The following is a 21,204-nucleotide window of genomic DNA, read 5'->3' on the forward strand; positions in this document are numbered from 1 at the left end:
AGGAATCTGTCTCTCTTCTTTTTTCCATAAACATAATTCTCACAGAATTTTAAATCAACATGCTTCAAACCTGGCAACAAATTTCTTGAGTGAAGAATCTGCATCCCCTTCTCAGTCATGTGCCCAAGCCTATGATGCCACAATGCCATATCTTCTCCTATATAGGTTAAAGCATTAACGGAATTAGAAATACCATTGCATAAATATAATGTACCGATCTTTCCTCCTTTCGTTATTACCAGGGATCCTTTAGTGACCTTCAAAGTTTTATCTGTGAAAGTAGTTATGCGACCTTCACCTCCCAACTTCCCTGTTCAAATCATATTTTTCTTCAGATCTGGGACATGCCTTACCTCCTTCAATAGCCATTGAATTCCATTCTGCTGTTTTATGAAAACTGTACCCATTCCAACGATTTTACAAGGTTTATCATCACTGAATCGAACCTTCCAAAATCTCCTTGAACATAATCATGAAAATGTTTCTTATCAGGTGTGGCATGGAATGAGGCCCCTGAATCTATCACCTAGTCATAAATAATATTTTCTAAAGAAAGAATCAAAACATCTTGCAACACATCACCTGTCACATTCGCTTCATGATTGTTTTCTTACTGCGCATCTCCTTCTTTTCTCTTCTGAGACTTACAGTCTTTCTTCGGGTGTCCTTTCTTCCTGCATTTCCAGCACACTATCCCTAATCTGGACTTGGATCTACCTTTTCTTGACTTACTGCAATATCCTGGGCTCTTTCCTCTTTCCATTTTTTCTTCCCCTAGCCTCTGCAGTCAAAGCATTACCTAATGTCTCATCAGAGCTTTTCCGTCGCATTTTCTCATTAAGGATTGTACCAACAACATCATCAAACTTTAAAGTACTAGATCTAGAGATAGAGTTACTGATGGCCATAACTAAACCATTCTAGCTTTCTGGCAATGAGCACAGAAATAACAGAGCCCTAACTTCATCATCAAAAGTAATCCCTATAGAACTTAACTAACTTGTAACTATATTAAAATCATTTAAATGGTTTGCAATAGATCCACCTTCCGACATCTTCATATTAAATAACCATTTCATAAGAAATACCTTGTTTAAGGCCAAGGGTTTTTCATATAGTTTCGCTAATGCCTGAATCAAACCCTCTGTCGTTGTTTCCTTCAAAATGTTGAAGGTGACCGACGCTGTGAGGCACAACCGTATTGTTCCGAGTGACTTTCTATCGAGAAGGTTCCATTCTTCATCTATCATACCCATCGACATCTTTGCTTTTCTGCTCAATGGTAGGTACAGATCTTTCTAATATAGATAATCTTCCATCTGCGTCTTCCACAGCGAAAAGTTTTGGTTGTTAAATTTCTCAACCCTAAACTTACCATCTTCCGCCATTGCTCCCGCTCGAATCAGAAACCCTTCTTTCCTGCGATTTTTTTAGCCAAATAGACCTTCAACTCTGATACCAGTTGTTAGAAAATTATATATTACAGAGCAATGGAACACATAAAATATTGCAGAAATATAAACACAGAAAATGCATAAAACAAGAGAGACACATATATATGTGGTTCACCTAGTTTGGGATACATCCACGGAAAAACAGCTAGTCCTTCTTTTCTTATATTATCCAGCAACCTGAAGAGATACAACCTATAGCAGATATGTTTTAACTCCCTCTTTGCTCTCAATCTCCTCTCTCTTCCTCACTCAGAATACAGATATTCGGATTATATATAGATGCAATACAATTCCCTATTATATAGCGAGGGGGTTCCTTCTAGGGAAAAAAACCCTAAATTAAACATAACTTCTATTGTCAAATCATCCTCCTAATGAATGACCCAGATTGACTAGAAATTACTATACTTTTATAAGGAAATTTTACGTCTATTCTAAGCTTCGGGGGCACTGCCCCCGATTCCCCCACCAAGGCGGGGCTCCCAAAAAGTCGCAGCTGCCCCCCCCCCCCCCCCCTGGATCCCCCCTGTTGTGAATATTTTACAAACAGCGTTGCCACCCCTTTTCAAACTGGGGTCCAATGCGGCGATACCTTTGAATACATAAGCTAATTAGGCTCCACACCCAACAACTTCCTCCATCATTTGTAACATCGGAAGTTGTGAGAGTCGAGAAATGTTATATGTTATCCTCTACTTCATCTGATTTAAAGAGGATCACCAATAGTGATGAAGATGAGAGTTTTGTTGAGGCTATGCTGCTAAGTCCCATCAAACTTGAATAGCAATCAATTTTTCTTGCTTGTACTGCATTTCCAGATCCACAATCACCAATTGAATGGGTAGATCATTCACTTGAATAAGGTACTTCTTCCGATCCTTTTTCTTGTATATATTCTACAAATGAGGAAATCATCCAATCCATGATGATAGGAGAAGAACCTTGGGAAGATTATCATCATCATTCCCTTCCTCCAGATTTCGATGAGGAATATTCAAATGAACTAGTACACCCTTCGGTTGTAGATTTCTTTTCAAATTCTGTTAGAATAGATTTAGTATATTATGAGGGTAATTTCTCTAACATAGAATAGAAGCAGTAGATTCTGAGCATCTTAGAGCAATATTCTTACGGTGCCGATACTACAAAATAAGACTCAATCCACACAAGTGTGTGTTTTGTGTTGGATCTGGTCGATTGCTTGGATTCGTGGTCTCAAAAGACGAAATTCAACTTGATCCATCTAAGGTTCAGGCAATACTTACCTTGCCTCCACCTTCGAATTTATTAGAGTTACAAAAACTTAAAGGGAAGGCAAACTTTCTGAGGAGGTTCATTCCAAACTATGCTGATTTAGCTAAAGGTTTTACACGTTTGTTGAAGAAAGAGGTACCCTTCCATTTGGATTAGGTTGCGCAAGCTTCCTTTAGTGCTCTTAAAGATTACCTGATTAGAGCATCATTAGTGTATGCCCCAAACTATCAACAAGACTATTACCTGTATCTCACCACTGCAAATACAACCATCGGAATGGTTTTATTCCAAGAAGTAGATGGAATAGAACATTCTGTATATTATTTGAATCGTAATCTCAATGATACAAAAATAAAATATTCATATTTCGAAAAGTTAGCTTTGGCGGCCATTCAAGATGTGCAGAGACTTTGTCACTATATTCTCCTGCGTAAAACTACATTTATCTCCGATTACAACCCTATGACATACATTCCGTCACGTTAATTGTAGGGGGGAAATACTCGAAGTGGATAGTTATATTGCAAGAATTTGATTTGGAATTCGGTAAGTCTAAGTCAAAGAAATCTCTCGTATTTGTTGAACTACTTTGTGACCTTTGCTCATCCTCCAACAATTTAACATCAGACACATCAATCATGGATGAGTCTCTATTTCTTATTTCATCAAGTGATTCATGGTATGGAGATATATTGATCTATCTCCAGACCCAAGCTTTTCGGCCCGATACCTCTCGCTCTAAACAAGGACGTGTCAAATACCAAGCCAAAAATATCTGATTGTTGGTGATACACTTTAACGCTGTGATATTGATACTATTTTACGTAGGTGCCTCACTCATCAGGAGGCCGAGAAAGCTTTGAATGATTGTCATGTAGGTGCTTGTGGTGGACATCTGTCCGGATATGCAACAACATAGAGAATTCTCCGTGCCGGATACTTTTGGCCAACAATATTCAAAGATTGCATACTTGCTGTCAGAAGTTGTCATGCATGTCAAATATTCGATCGGAAAATTCGATTACCACCTACACATTTGCATCCAGTAGTTGTTGTTGGACCATTCGCAAAATAAGGCATTCATTTCATGACATGTAACCCCACCTCGACCAGGGGGAATGTGTTGGAAATAATACTGAGAGGGGGGGTGAATCAGTATTATCAAGTCAAATTCTCCCTTTTTCAAATCCAAATAATATACGCTACTTCAGTTAACTAAACCCGCGTATATACGCAACTATGTAGAAGGAAACCCATGTATACAATGCAAACTTATAATTTACTTTATCTATCAGATGTTGATTGTTAATCTGTGTATCAGAATCAAATAACCAGTAACCAGAAACAGTAAAACAGAGCAAAAGACAATCACACACAAGAAAACAAGATATAAGGTGGAAACCCAATGTGGGTGAAAACCACTTGCTGCAATTCGTCTCTATCCTCTTTTAATTAGAAACTTTTTTTTACAATGTACTGGTGTAGTCCTTTACCACTATGCAGGCTGCAACCTACAGAGAGCTACAACCCTCTCTCGTTTTCCAGCTTCTCCTGGAAGGGAGCTACAACCCCCTTAGCTCTTGCACTAGCCAAGATACTAGTATGTAGGTGCTAGCCTAGAGAAGGCTACAACCTTCTCTTTCTTCCAGGGACCACGTTTCATAAATTTTCAGACTGGATCCATGAACATCAATCAATCATAAAGAATTTCTACATCAAACAATCCCCTTTTCACCAATTAGAACTGAATCAAAATAAACACTTCTCTGACCGCTGTACCCAGAACATAGTAACTATAACCACACACCAATTCTGAACCCAGAACAGTGCAGCAATAAACAAAAGCAGCTAGATCACAACTCAAAAGATATACGCTACTTCGATAATCTGAAACCTGCGTGCATATGCTTCTGTGTTTGGAGAAACCTGCGTATACGTTGTTTTTATTCACTGAACCAGCGTGTATACGCACCTTCACTTCATTGAACCTGCGTACTAATCTATAAAGGATAATTCACTCTTTCAAATATTCAGACACTAATTAACCCATACTATCAGATTTATAGATCAAGCATGCACCACATATAACAGATCAAAATCATACAAAGATACTATCATTCAAGCCAAAAGATTATGACCCATCAATAGAACTTATCCTTCTCTTTGTGCTAAGGTTCCTCCTTCATTCAGATCCAGATCTGCACCATAATGCAAATCACCAATATTTCAGATCTAGCACTTATTAGATATTCAATTAATTCAGATGATACTTTTCCAAATGATCTCCTTCGTCTTTTATAGTCTTAGGCCTTTCACAATACCACGGTCCAAAACCATAATAAAACAATACCAAGGAACCATTACTTGGGATCAACACTTCTGACGAGACATGGTCCAAAACCATAGGTTCAAATACCAAGGCCTAACTACCACGGACCAAAAGTAAGTTCTCCAACATATACGCGCTTTTCCTTGCGTGAAAATGTGTGTATACGCATACGATCCTTTGTAACGTATAACCCACGTGTATACGCGCCTTCGTCTAGGTGAACCTGCGTATATATCTTTTTTCTTCATTCTGAGCCTGTACTGAGATCTATCACCAAAGAGAGTTGCCATCAAGGACAACACCTGTGCCATAGCTCCAAACCTATGCCATAATGCCAACAATCTCCCCCTTTGGACTTGATGGCAACCCCAAGATCCTCAAATTCATTCTCCCCCTTTGTCATCAAGGGAAAAAGGTTGTGCTCCCCCTGAGTACATGCTGAAATATCTACCCTGCTGTGCTGACCATGCTCCCCCTGACTGTAGGCAAGATCTGCAAAAAGATGTTCTTCAAGAAGAACCATGACTTATACATCATAAAAGACCTTCCTATCACCAAAAGACTCAATACATACATCCATCACCCAACCAGGTGGGGATACATCAGAAAGTTACATATGTCAACCAAGTACATTACATATTCATCCCAGGCATAGTGGGGAAACCAAAATAGGCCGTTACATGACCTTGACACCATAAAAGAGATACATGACATAGAGACGAAATATCTAGAGCAAGACTTATGAAAGTCACCAATAACTGATAGCAGCAGCATCAGTCAATCACCATTCAGATCAGCAACCAAGATTTCCTTCTGATCTCCCTCTGCCTTTGTTCCACCTGAAACCAACAACAATTGTGTACTAGAACTAAAATCTTCAAAGATAATGCCAACAATGCATCATTAGAAGTTTATTTGCTCCCCCTAAACCTGTGCCAGATGGTCTCTGTCAGACCCATATCAGACTATCTTCAACCAGAGCCTCTCCCTATTGAAATCCATCAAGCCTCCATATACGCGACTATCTCTGCACAAACCAGCGTATGTATGCGGATCCTCCTCAGGAAACTCATGTACACCCATTTTTCTCTGAAACAGACAAGATTTAACAACAAGATGATGCATCAACTACTCACAGCTTCTGTCTAAGGTATTCAAAAGTTTCCCTGGGCAGTGGTTTGGTGAGAATATCAGAAACATGCTCCTTAGAAGGAACATACTCCAATTTGACCTTTTGTTCCAACACTTGTTTCCAGAGAAAGTGATACTTGATTGGTATGTGCTTGGTCTTTGAATGCATGACTGGGTTCTTTGAAATGCTGATTGCACTTGTATTATCACATAAGATGGAGATAGGTGGTGTACAAGTGATTTGAAAATCCTGCAAGGTCTGCATCATCCAAAGGAGTTAAGTGCAGCAAGATGCAACAACCACATATTCCGCTTCAGCTATAGATAAAGCAATCGAACTTTGTTTCTTGCTGAACCAAGATACTAGTCTGGAACCCATAAAGAATGCACCACCACTTGTGTTCTTCCTGTCATCCATGCTTCCGGCCTAATCTGAATCTGTATAAGCATGAAGTGTGAGATCTGTATCTCTTGGATACCATAGGCCATAGTTTTGAGTTCCTTGGAGATACTTGAAAATTCTCTTTACTGCTTGAAGATGGGTTTCCTTAGGATTTGCCTGAAATCTTCCAACTATTCCCACTGCATGCATGATGTCTGGTCGAGTACCTATCAAATAAAGTAGACTTCCAATCATAGATCTATAGGTTGGTTGATGCACTGCTGCTGATTCATCATTTGCACTGAGGCTGCATCCTGTAACCATGGGGGTACATACTGGTTTTGCATCTTCCATGCCATATTTCTTCAAGATCTGCTTGAGATACTTGGTTTGAGACAAAAAGATACCACCTTCATTTTGTTGGATTTGCAATCCAAGAAAATATGTCAGTTCTCCAAGAAAAGACATTTCGAATTCTTTCTGCATCATCAAGGCAAAGCTTTGACTCATAGCTTCTTCATTGCTACCAAAGATAATATCATCTACATACAAAACAAGTATTAGCAATTTGTCATTTTCAAATTTTATATAAAGATTGCTATCTGCTGATCCTTTTGAAAAACCTTGTTGATGAAGATATTTGTCCAAATGGTAGTACCAAGCCCTTGAAGCCTGTTTAAGACCATAGAGAGCCTTTTTTAGTCTGTATACAAGATTTGGATCATTCCCAGGAATGAAACCATTTGGTTGCTCAATGTACACTTCTTCTTCTAAGTCTCCATTCAGAAATGTTGATTTTAGGTCCATTTGAAATACTTTGAACTTCTGAAAGCTTGAGAGAGCAAGGAACATTCGGATGGCCTCAAGTCTAGCAACGGGAGAAAATTTTTCTTCAAAGTCTATTCCTTCTTGTTGAGCATACCCTTTACAAACAAGTCTGGCCTTGTTTCTAATCACTTCCCCATTTTCATTCAACTTGTTTTTAAAGATCTATTTTGTCCCTATGACATTGTTATCTTTTGGTCTAGGAACCAACTCCCAAGTGTTATTCTTTTCGATCTGCTCAAGTTCTTCATCCATTGCCTTGACCCAGCATTCATCTTTGCATGCCTCTTTTACATTTTGTGGTTCTATGGAGGAGAGCAATGCCAAATAGCTTGAGGCTTCTGCAATTGTTCTTCTTGTTTGTATACCTGCCTCTTTCTACCCTAAAATTTGAGATTCTGGATGATTCTTATGAATGTACCTGGATGGAGTCTTCTCTTCTATCCTTATTTGTTCCTCTGGTTCCTCTTGAGGTTCTTCTTCATCATCAATCTGATTTGAAGGATGGTCTTCATCTTCTTCGATATTTTCATAATTTACTTGCCTAGGAAGGTTTCCTTCTTCATCAACCACTACATCAATGCTTTCAAAAATTCTTCCAAGTCTTTTATTGTAACACTTATATGCTTTGCTGTGGGGAGAATAACCAAGGAGAATGCCCTCATCTGCTCTAGGTTCAAACTTGCCAAGATGTTCATCATTATTCTTAATATAGCATTTGCTTCCAAAAATTTTGAAATGTTTTACCAAAGGAGTCTCACCATACCAGATATCATGAGGAGTTTGAGTGCTGTTCACCCGGACATTTGTTTTGTTGAGAATGACAACCGCAGAAAATGCAGCTTCACCCCAGAAGGTTGCGAGAGTTCCAGACTCATCAAGCATAGCACGAGCCATTTGTTGAACCATTCTATTCATCTTTTCCACTACTCCATTTTGCTGAGGAGTCCTAGCTGTAGAGAATTCCCTTCTTATTCCATGTTCTTCACAAAAATCGAAAAAATCATTTGAGGTAAACTCCCCACCTCTATCTGACCTGAGGCAATTAATTTTGTGATCTGATTCGTTTTCAACTAAGGCTTTGAAAGATTTGAATTTTTCAAAGGCTTCGTCTTTGTGCTTCATAAGTCCTATCCAAACCATCATGGAGAAGTCGTCAATGAATAATATAAAGTATTATTCTCCTCTAGGTGACCTTTTCCTAGATGGACCACATACATCTGTATGGACTAGCTCAAGAGGCCTGCTAGCTGATCCTTCCTTCTTAGGGAAGTTAGTTCTGGTTCGCTTACCAAACTGACATGATTTGCATATTGTATTGTCTGGAATTATGATGTCTGGAAGACCACGAATTGCCTGGTATTTGCATGCTTTCCTTATCTATGAAAAGCTTAGATGCCCCAACCTCCAGTGCCATAACCAGTGTTCATCATTCTTGCTCAAATAGCATTGTTGTTGTCCTTCTTCAAATATGTATAAATTATTTGGAGTACTTATACCTTTGATCACTGTTTTTCCTATATGAAGATCACGAACACTACATCCATTTGATCGAAATATTACCTCAGTTCCTTGATCGCACATCTGACTGACACTCAGTTTATTATGCTTCAAGCCATCAACATACAAAACATTTCCAGCTTTGACTTTTTCTTTCAACTGAACAGTGCCTTTTCCTTTTATGACCGCATGGGTATCATTTCCAAATGAAACTTTCTTTCCTTTTTCTAAAGCACTATATGATTGAAGTTTTTCTTTATCACCTGTCATATGCTTCGAACATCCACTGTCGATACCATTGATTTTCCTATCCTTCTGCATCTAAAGCTATCCCACATCTTTCTGGTTGCGGTTCCTTCATTCTCCATGTTCTGGAACTTGAGCTTTTTTCCTTCTGAGTTGTCTTCCAAAACCTGCTCCTGCATTCAGAATCTTCATGACCGAAGTTATTACAAATAGAACATTCAATTTCATTTTCAAGGGCGAAAAAGTTATTATAGGTCCTTTTCGTGATTCCAGTCATACTTCTTTGTTTTTGAGCTTCTCTAGTCATGATTGTCTTATAGGCAACACATTGAGCTGCTTTGTGACCAAATTTATGGCAAGAGAAACATTGGCCATTGAAGAAACTCCCGCGATTATCAAATCTACAACCCAAATGATTGTAGTTTCTATTGTCATCCATTCTTGAGGCAAATTGAGAAGATTTTACCTGTGGCTGGTTGTAGCTTTTGTTCATCCTTAAGATGGATTGCCCTTGATTTACTGGGTAGTCTTTGTTTATTCTTGATGTAAATCGTCCCTATTTTACCTGGTGATCTCCATTGGGCTTTTTCTCATTCCTCCTTGCTACATCAAGATAGCTTTTTGATGTGGATGGTTTCTGTGCTTGAGATGCTTCTTCATTGTATCCCAGACCTATCTTGATTAGTGGGGAACGCTGCACATTGATAATCTCATCTAGAGTTTCAGAACCTTTAACAAATCTAAGATTAAGAGCTTTAGTTTTCTCAATCTCTCTTCTAAGTCCCATAATTTCACATTCCAATTTTTCATCATGTTTTTCCCTTTCAGCCAGTTGACATTGCAGAGAATCAATAATCACATTTTTCTCTTCTAAACAAATTTTGAGTTTAGAAATCTCTTCATAAAGATCTTCTTCATCTATAGCATCCATGTAATCATCATCTTCAAAAGCCATTAAAAGTTTATAATTATTACCTCGTTCATCTTCATCACTATTTAAAAGTCCATCACTATCTTCATGAGTGTAATAGCTTTTCTTATTTGCATTTTGTTTCTTGTTCCATCTAACAGGTTCCTTCCCCTTGTCAATCTTATCCTTATGAGGACATTTGGCAGCATAGTGATCAACTCTTCCAAAAGCAAAGCATTTGAAAGGTAACTTACCTCGGAATCGTCCAACACCCCATTGAAGGTTTTTGACAAAATTTGATTCTTCTTCTTCTGACACGTGTCCTGACTCCTTTGCCTGATGCCTTGAAGGCAACTTCTCTCCTGTCAGATGGTCCTCCTTTCCTCATTTCATAAGCAGTCAGTAATCTCCTTTGCCTGATGCCTTGAAGGCAACTTCTCTCCTGTCAGATGGTCCTCCTTTCCTCATTTCATAAGCAGTCAGAATTTCGTGCAGTTGTGAGATGGTAAGGTTTCGTAGATTCTCTTTTTCTTCTATTGTAGAAACTTTAGATTCAAACCTAGGGGACAAAGATCTTAGAACCTTTTCAACCACAACAGCCTCTTTCATTTCTTCACCCAAATTTTTCATAAAATTGACAATCTCATCTACACGAAGGAAATAGTTAGCCACACTTTCATCATTGTGCATTCTGAGATTTTCATACTAAATTCTGAGGGTTTGAAGTTTTGCTTGTTTGACCTGTTCATCTCCTTCATAGCTCAGAACAATCTTGTCAAACAAGGTCAACTATGACAAAATTTTCCAAAAAATCGACAGTTGATATTTTCAAATGCAGTCAGAGTATGCAAAGCCAGATGCTCCGTCATACAGTCCCCGCAAAGAAATGCCAAAAATTTCATCAAGAGAGCCAAAGTTTTGAAGAAAAATGGAAGACATAGTTTTTAAAGTCAATGAAGAAAAGTGCAAAACAAAAACATTAAAAAGTGGGTTTTCATAGAAGGAAAAATCAAACCAGTTTCTTTAAAGCCTATAAATACATATGATAGCCCAAAGCAAAGCCATTGTGCCATTTAAGACTTGGAAAGACATTGCAAAAGGTGGAAGAGTGAGATTGGTGAGTGTTTGAGTGAGCGGGAGGCGATTTGGTAAGCGCGGCGCATACACCAGGTCACGCGGCGCACACACAGCGCGCAGCGCACTAGCAACTAGCCCGCAGTGTTAAATTCGCAAGCGCGTGGCGCACGGGGAAGAACGCACAGCGCACACAGTCTAGCAGCCCAAAACAGTGCTAAAACATTGCGAATCTTTGTGAAGGCTAACAAAACAAGAGGTAGGCCCATTGTCAACTCTTCTCCATCAGTTTTGTCATTTATATGGTATGCATAAGACGTTTAAATGGTACCCCAAAAGCACAAGGTCGACCATGAAAAGAATCATCAAAAACAACGATAGTTGGGGTTGCAAATTTGCAATGATGCCACCAAGGTCTGCTCCCCTCCCCTTGTCTCCTCACTCCTCCTCGTTCCCGCCTCCATTCCCATCATGATTCCTAAGGAAAACGCCCTAAAACCGCCCTAAACCCTCTCCCCTATTTTTCAAACAAATTTGGGCGATTTTAACAGTGCGTGGCGCACACACATACTGGCGCGGCGCACTCATATTGCGTGGCACACTAGGGCCGATTCACAGTCTAAATTTTCCATTGGCGCAGCGCACTCAGAGTGCGCGGCGCACTGCGCAGTGCGCGCAGTGCATAGACTCATAAGCCTGAAAATGCACCAGTTTGCCTAAATTTTTATGAATTCCTATCATGTTTGAGAGGTAGACCAAACTAACTTTACTCTTGGCATTAATTTTGGGAAGAATACCATGATTTTGAGGCTGTGAACCGAATGCAAAAAAAAAAAAAAATTGAAAATAAACAAAGGAAGACACCAAGAAATCAAAAGCTAGGGTTCTGCTACAGTGACATGATTGCAAAATATTCTGCTATCCTACCTCTATCAGCTAATTCCCCCGGAGCTTTTTCCCATAACGGTTACCCTAGCTACAATGTGAACATATCCCTTTGTCTCCTTTACTCATATAGCTCAAAGGTCCCATAACCCTACCCCATCAAAATGACACCCCAAACACCCCCAAATCCCTGAAATTTTTTTCCTTTAAACCCCTATCCCTATTTCATCATTCCCCGCTAATATTCCCTATTTCATTTTCCCCTTGGTGATAGACTTGCAAAGCATCTACCAGGACTATTGGATCCAGAGGACAACACAAAATTTAGGGTACAAACAGCAGTAATGGCATCGGGAACTTCATCAGACTATGAGGGGGAAACTCACAGTGACACAACTTCTAGAGACCAGGCTCCCTGGAGACCTAGGAGTGGCAAACATGTGAGGGATTAACCAAACACCCTCACTGAGTTGGAGGCATTCCCTCTCGCTATGTCTTGTTTCTAGCACTTGGCATGTTTCAAATTTTGTCAGAGGGTGGCAAATGTCAGAATTCATCATGAGTTGGCCCGTCTTTTTGCACTTCATCTACATGGAGGACAGTCTATCTTGGCAGGGGTCACTTTCACATTGACACCTGAAACCATATCAGTGGCAACATGCATACCAAATGTTGGAGAAAAGTGGCACAAGAAGATGAAGGTGGAGAGGGAACTTTATGAGCCTTACATCAAGGCCAGTTGTTTGTGTCAGCTCACTAGAGTTTTCCCATTCAGATTTCTGAGAGATGATTATGCTCCACTCATGAGATTGATCATGAAATACTTCAGTTGTGAGGGGAGGTTTTCTCACCTTTATGCATATCACATCAGGTTGCTCATGCACTTTACCAGGGTGCGTATGATGAACCTCCCATTTTTCATCTGCGGGAACATAGTGAGGATGAGAAAATTCATGCAACACAAGACCCCTCGGCAGCAGCTCAACATTGTATATCACTTCGCTCTTATCTAGATTTTGGTGGACCATCAGTTGGGATTGCAGGGCATTGCTTGGGAGGACTTCATCTCCCGTGATTCCTTCAGCACCCCACAGGGAGTATCAGAGGCAAAACATGAGATAGGTGGTCCTTCTCATCAGCATGAGCGCTCTGAGACCACTGTGGTGCCATTTTCCGTCACATATCATAGAGGTTATTCGAAAGGCACTAGGCCTTTGTTTGCAGCAGCAAAGCGAGTGTTATCTCCACCCGGGGTGGAAGGGGCCTCACTTCCTACATCGGAAGTACAGGGACAGGTACAGGACAAGGGCAAGAAGCCCAAGCATGAGGGGGGACCTTCAGGTGTGCCACCAGGTAAATAGGAGGCTAGATCCATTCTCATTCGTGATGATGATGATACAGATGCACGTCCACAAAACACACAGCTGAAAGAGATCTTCTAGGAGTAAGAGGCAGAGATTCACTCCTTGACCCTCAAGTTGGAAATGGCCAAATGGAACATTAGTTATTTAGAGCAGAGGAACAAACAACTGGAAGATGAGCATGTGATCATGGAGCTGCAAAACATCCGTGAGGATCGCCTAACGGCCCAACAGAGGGGGATTGAATTCACTTCATTGGAGCAACAAGTTATGGATGATCGTGAGTCTGTTCTTGAGAGAGTGAACATGCACCTGGACAACATGCTGAACAAAGCTGATGATGGCAACACACTGCTGACACACATGGCTCGTCATTACAGGGCACGGAACTTGAGTTTGAGAGCCCGAATAAGGAGTTTGAAAGCAAAACTAAGGAAAGCCAGAAAAAGGGCAAAAGGGGAAAAAGAGCAAGATAGGCTCAAAATTTTGGCTGAGGCTTCCTTGGTTTAGCAAGGTACCTCATAGAGAACTTCCAGCCCAAATCTCAAAAAATTTGGGCAAATGTTGGTCACAAGGAAATTTTTGGGCGAAAAAACAGGGATTTTCTCCCTGTGCGCTAAAATTCTAGACCTCAGATTGAGGAACGGCTTATATATTTGGATTTAGCATCGAAAAATACATCTACTGGTGTCCGAGCAAGAAATTTTGATAAGTTTTAGGTCTCCTAAAGGTCACAAAACACCCAAAAATGACCCCTCTGCCACTTTTTGAACACACAGAAAGAACTCTTGGAAAAATGAAGTTTGGGATGGGCAAATGAGCTTCAAATTCAAAAATTCTAGTGGGGTTAGAGAGTAGATAGGCCAAGCTTTCCAACAATCCCACTTGGGAACATTTTGGACACCTAAAAGTGCCCCAAAACAGGCCCTAAAGTAGCACGACGCACAAAGAAAAGCGCGCAGCGCACAGAGGAAATTTTGCCCAGTTTGCTCCCGTTTCACGAAATTTGGGTCGCGACTTCTCCAAGTGGGCCCGGTCATTCACTCTTCGGTTTTTTGGCACCAAAGGCAGATTTTAAAGAGTTTTCTCTCCAGGTGGGCATCTATCCAAGTGGCAAAGAATGCAAAGGGTCACCACACGCCAAATGTCATGCTTGAGAGCACTGCACCTATAGCTGATGGTTGGCTCTCCATTTCCATTTCGAAATGATTTGAGTAACTTCCCAACCCCTGGGCATTCCACCTCTCCTCCACACATTTTATATATTGTATACATTTTTATTTGCAAATGGTTGGCTGGCTTGTGACTTCTGGGAGACTGTGGGAAAGAAACTTTGTTTCTGCATTGTATATTTTTACAGAGAATTAATGAAAGGCAGCGGCTCTGTTTCATGAGATTCTTGTGGTTGTGAGTGTAGTAAGTGTGTATCTTATGTTTCATATGTACCTTTTTATGTTCCATATTTCATTTCATATTCATTTCTGGTGAAGTTTTTCGAATGAGATTAGGTAGAATTCAATTTTATTGCTCTACCTAGAGGAAAATTTCATGTTAGTGTTCATTCTTCTATTGAAAAGGATTCATATCCTATGCTCTTTTCACCTTCTTAATCAATCTCCCCATTCCGCCATATTTTAAAACTAAATTGCTATGTTTTCTGCCTACCTTGCCTCACGAAATAATCTGCTCCTTTATGTTAAGTTCTCTATTCATTGAGGTCCAGTGGTCCCATAACATCCCAGAAACATAGTCATTCATAAAAATCCCTCTTTATGTTCATTTTCACTTACTAGCCTAAGATAAATTGTTTGTTAGAAAGTCATCTCGGTCCTTTTCGTTCATCTATTTACTGAGTGTGACTCGGAGAGAGACCTCTCCTGCTCTCGTAGTGTTAGCTACGAGACTGAGCGTGGTTTGTGGTTACCCTGATTTTCGTCTTCTTTCAGCCTGAGGCAGATTTAGGCGATAACATAGTGGCGACCATACTGGGGACTAGTTGAAAATCAAATTCCCTTGTTTCATAAGAATTCTAGGCTCCCTGATGATGGGCTTAGGATTGGAAAGGCTGAGTAAGTTGGTTGTTATGAAACCAGCTCAAGAAAAGATAGAAAAGATAGATCAACGCCTTAGAATTCAGCCTCTTCGAGGGGGCAACCTCCTTTACATTACATAAATGAACAATTCTTGGATGATACAAATGAAAAGACCTCCTTTCTATATATAGGAGTCTAAGGGGTTATAACATAATCAAAGCCGACATAACAATAATAATGTAAGGGCACAATAATAACAATAGTGGGCTTCTATGGGGCACAATAGTAACTATATGGGCACTACATGGGTACATCAATATAATAAGTGGGTTATACTAATAACAATAAGGGGTTACACTAGTAGTATAGGGGCCTAACATGCCCCTCTCCTTCAAAAAGAGTTGTCCTCAACGCTTGAGTAGTTCTTGATGCTTCTGTATAAAATTCTTGTCCTCCCATGTGAAATATTCAGCGGGTAAGTTCTTCCACTTGATGAGATACTCTGAAATTGATCGATTTCGTAGCTGTCGGGTTCTTGTTTCTGTGACTGCTCCAGGTTCCAATATGATTTTTTCTTCCTCTTCAATTTCTGGCAATATTGCTTGATTTGGGATCTTTTGCAACTTTTAAATAAGTGGCCATACTTCTTCATCCTTCTTCCATTCATCCCTTGCTTTGTTTATCCAATCTGGTTGGATAATATAAATAGCACAAAACAATGCTTCCACATCCTCATCCTTGAAGAGTCTTCCCATTCCGTAAGGTCGCCATTTTTTAAGTGCATGTAGTATTGCCAACAATTCCTTCTCATAAATAGCTTGCTTGAGATGTAGTAGTAAAAATGCCCAATCACCTACATCAAAACATTTTTCACTACGATGTTGATCTACCTGTTGCTTCATTTGATTTTGCACCGAAGTGGCGTTATCCTTTAAGAGTTGGAGAACTTGCTGTTGATGCTCGATGTGATCTTTCTCTGCTTGAACCTTTTTCTTCTTGATATGTCCTTCTATCTTTTGAGGAGTGGTAATTTCTTCTGGTCCTTTACAAGATATGGTCGGATTCATTTCTTGATGCTCGATGTGATCTTTCACTTCTTGAACATTTTTCTTCTTGATGTGTCCTTCTATCTTGATAGTTTGAGGAGTGGTAATTTCGTCCATTGAATTACAAGATATGGTTGGATTCATTTCTTCTTTCTCGATGTGGTCTTTCACTTCTTGCACCTTTTTCTTCTTGATATGTCCTTCTATCTTGAGAGTTTGAGGAGTGGTAATTCTTGCCAATGCTTTACAAGATATGCCCTGATTAATTTCTTCTTTCTCTGGCGTGGTGTCCTGGCATATATCCTCTTCTTTTGATGTTTCTTGATCCTTTTCTTCCTCCTCTTCATATTCTATGTAAAATAATTTCTTCTCAGCACACCTATGACCTTTAGTGCATTTGCTATCACAATTGTAACAAAGCCCTTTTTCTCTTTTTTCTTCCAATTGTTGTGGTGTAACCCTTGTAGGTTGTCGAAGGCTGGGAGAAACAACACTTCCATCTTTATAGTTGTGAGGGGTATGCTTCCTGGTTTCCATAACTTTGCTTTCCATTATGTCACAAAGCCCTTTTACTCTTTCCAATTTTTGGGGTGTTGCTCTAAAGAAGGTGTTTTTCTTTGTATCCTCATAACATGCTATCATTTCCTCCGTGAAAATTGACCACGTAACAAGTTTTTTACGAGAACAAAGCCCTTCATACCATAAAAATTGATCTGGTTCTAAATATGAAGATGCAATACATACCTTTTGTAACAGTTGCACACCATGTAGATCAAAATATTTCTCCATCTGAAGTATCCAATTTACCAGATCCTTGCCATCAAACTTCCTCATCTTGCTTTTTCTTGATTTTAGGAGCTCGACCTTGAAACGACTGTAACTCTGCAATTTCAGATCTTTAAGTTCTAAAATTGTGAACTATAGTAGCACTCTGTGTCCTCTTTCCAATGCCACCAGTCTGATCCAAATTGGATTCTCTAAGAAAGAGTTATGCACAATCTCCCAAGATGACCTGATTATAGACCTTTCCCGAAGAGCGAAATTGTATGAAGTGCCACGTGTCACTGTTTCAACCTTTGGATCTGAACAATGCATACAAGAAACTACAGTCTGCCCTCTTTCTATACCTAATTATGAAATTTCAATCCGATCCCCAGAGAGAAAGTTATGACGATTTTCCCCAGGTCACCTGTTTTGAATGTAATCTAGGAGTCTGCAAAAAGACCAACTTCCTCATATCATATCTCCGCAAATATCGCGTAAAAAGCTCTGAAATTCGGACCCAAGGTTCAGCGCGAGTTCTTCTCAAATGGGTTTTTTTTGCGACTTATGAAACATCACAGAAAAAAAAATTATAGCAAAAATGCCACGATGACCTGTTTGGAGCAGCGAAACCCTAGAATCGAAAGCTCTGATACCAAATGTTATGAAACCAGCTCAAGAAAAGATAGAAGAGATAGATCAACGCCTTAGAATTCAGCCTCTTCGAGGGGGAAACCTCCTTTACATTACATAAATGAACAATTCTTGGATGATACAAATGAAAAGACCTCCTTTCTATATATAGGAGTCTAAGGGGTTATAACATAATCAGAGCCGACATAACAATAATAATGTAAGGGCATAATAATAACAATAGTGGGCTTCTATGGGGCACAATAGTAACAATATGGGCACTACATGGGTACATCAATATAATAAGTGGGTTATACTAATAACAATAAGGGGTTACACTAGTAGTATAGGGGCCTAACATTGGTTGTGTCCCGTAATTCTTTTCAATAGCACGCTGGCTTCAAGGCGATATACCAGAGCGAATCCGGATCTAGATCCTCCTCACATTTACAAAAATCCCAATTTGATCCCAAAACTCCTTAAGCCAGGAAAGCGCCTTCACTCCCATATTCAAATCCACCTCATGTCCCGACATTTTTGAGTATCTTGAGGAGCTTGAGTTTGACGAACGATTTGAGTTATCACTGTTTGAATCTAAATCCGAAATGGCTGTTGATTACACTGTCCCCGATCCACAATTTCTTGTAGACCTTGAGACAGAAAGAGCTAATAGATTGATCGATAGCTATATTGCCACACAGCCCCAAACTCCAAGTGCAATCCCCTTACAAACTGTGCATAATCCTCCAATGCCTCCAAAGCCAAATCCACCAAGAATAATGGCTGCACGTTTTGCTCCTCTTGTTCTGCCTCAAGTCCTAAATGACATGCCAAATGATTATCAAAGCAAATTTCTGTTTTTTGATGGCACTCCCAACGGTGTTACAGCTCAACAACATGTTGACAAAATGACAAACTTCTATGAACTTCATGAGATCGATGCGGAGAACGTGGAAATGAGGCTCTTCGTACAAACATTAACAGATGATGCGAGAAAATGGTTCAGAGGTTTGACAGCTGCAAGCATCCCTACCATGGCTGAACTACAAAGACAATTTTTGAACAGGTGGGAAGTGAAAAAGAATCCCCTTCAAATTTTGGCCGAGTATGAGCAAATCAAAAGGAATGCAGGTGAGTCGGTCCAAGATTATTGTGTCAGATTTAATGCAGTCTACAATGACATCCCAGACCATCTAAAGCCACCTGTGGGACTAGCAATGATGAAGTTTCCAGATGGTTTCGATGCTGACATGGCGTACCAATTGAGAGAGAGAGAACCGGCTACAATGGAAGATATGCAGAAAATTGCAGTCAGCGTTGAAGCTAACCTACTGTCCAAAAGAGCAAGGGCGAAAGCAGAGAAGAAAACCACGGTGAAAGAAGAATCTTCTTCAATGGAGCAGCTGCTCAAAAAGGTGGAGCATATGCTTGAAAGAGTGAAAATTGACAAGCCTGAGCCACAAGTTAGGAATCCTAACTTTTGTGGCCAGCAGCAATAGCCGCAATATAGGACAAGACAAAGAGATCAGCGAAACCAAGAGCAGGAAGTGCAGCAGCCCATACAGACACCTTTGCAGCAGAATTTTGTGCATGGATAGGAATCAGATGAGGAAGGGAACATAATAGGTGAAGAGAACCATCTTTTTACTCCAGATGAGCTGCCCACATACATCACTGAAGAAGAAGAATGTGCAGTGAATTCCGCTGCACACCAAGACACTGATTTTATTCTAGCTAGCGACACTATTTTGGAGGAAGAATCAGATGAGTACCAAAGAGGCTATATGAATGCTCTATCTACCCAACAGCAGCGATATTCACTCAGGAACAGAGAGGTACTGGTCAAAACAATTCAGAAAAAGAAGGATGGTGAAACATCAAAGAATGATTCAGTAGTTGCACAAAGGAAAGGGAAGGAGACAGCTCATCTGGAGAGCAACAAATCAAAGTCAGCGGAACAATCACAGTAGCAAGCTACATCAAAAGAAAAGGAAAATAAAGAGGCTCCAATCAAAGAGGTAGAAAAGACTCCCACTTTTAGCTTAGAGAATGAGATTTCTAAGTTAAAAATATCCATCCCTTTGACTGAAATTATGAAAAACAGCAGCTATAGAGGACAAATTTCCAAAATGTTGAACTTGGACCCAACGTCCAATATGGTAAATGTGGAGGATGATCAGCCTGAAATGATTTTTGGGCCAGCAACGAATGGTGAGTCTCCCAAGAGCGAGGTGCCACCCTTCTACATCAGTTTACGATTACATGACTTTGTGCTACACAACGCCATGTTCGATTCGGGAGCATCTCACAATCTCATGACCAAGTCTATCAAGGATAAGCTTGGTCTAGAAATCACCCGGCAATATCATGATCTATATTCATTCGACTCCAGCAGAGTAAGGTGCATAGGGCTTATCAAAGACTTAGTGGTGAGTTTGGATCAGCTTCCTATGAAAAATGTGCAGATGGACGTAGTAGTAGCAGACATTCCTCCAAGGTTTGGCATGCTTCTTTCCAGGTCTTGGGTGGCGAAATTGAAGGGGACACTACAGCTGGATTTCTCCTATGCAAAAATCCCGGTGTTTGGACAGATGAGGAAGCTATATTGGGAACAAAAGATGAAGTATATGATCAAAAGCAAGGAGAAACCGATTAATCATCTTGTAAACTATGTACATACAGATTTAGAGTCTTTTGTTTTGTTTTTAGATAGTTTAAATGAAATAGATAGTCAGATAGTAGAAGCAGATGACATTCTAGAGATAACAGAAAATTTTAGAGAGATTTTGAAGAAATAAAGACAAGAAAAGCAACAAAATAATGGGCAATCAGTTGAGGACAATGGACAACAAACAAAAAATGGGCAGCAAAAGGATTTTCAGCACTTGCAAGAAGAAGAAGAAGGCTTATGGACCATGGATTTCGATGGAGCAGTCAGGAATGATGGAGCTGGTATTGGCATTTGGGTACGCAGTCCTTTCTCCGCCCCAAACAAAGTACCTAGCAGCGTAAGGGTTTGCTCCTACAAGCTAGCCTTCGAATGTTCCAATAATGAGGTAGAATATGAAGCTCTAATTGCTGGCCTGAAAATTCTTAGAAAGCTGAATGCAAAGAGGATTTCAATATATGGCGACTCCGAGTTAGTAATAAAACAGGTCAGAGGTGAGTATCAAGCAAAACATCCTAGGATGCGGGCTTATCGAAATGCAGTTTTGGACATATTGAAGCTATTTTCTGAATACACCTTGACATGTGTGCCAAGAATCCAAAATAGTATTGCTGATGCTCTTGCCAAGGCAGCGAGAAGCCTGAAGATCCCCATGAACTCCAGCAACAAATTTGAAATTCATGTCAAGCACCGTCCAACCATTCTTGACAA

This window comes from Pinus tabuliformis, chromosome 1_1 (assembly GCF_031772625.1).
Source record: "Pinus tabuliformis cultivar Carrire ecotype Pingquan chromosome 1_1, CPIR1, whole genome shotgun sequence".
Lineage (NCBI taxonomy): Eukaryota > Viridiplantae > Streptophyta > Pinopsida > Pinales > Pinaceae > Pinus > Pinus tabuliformis.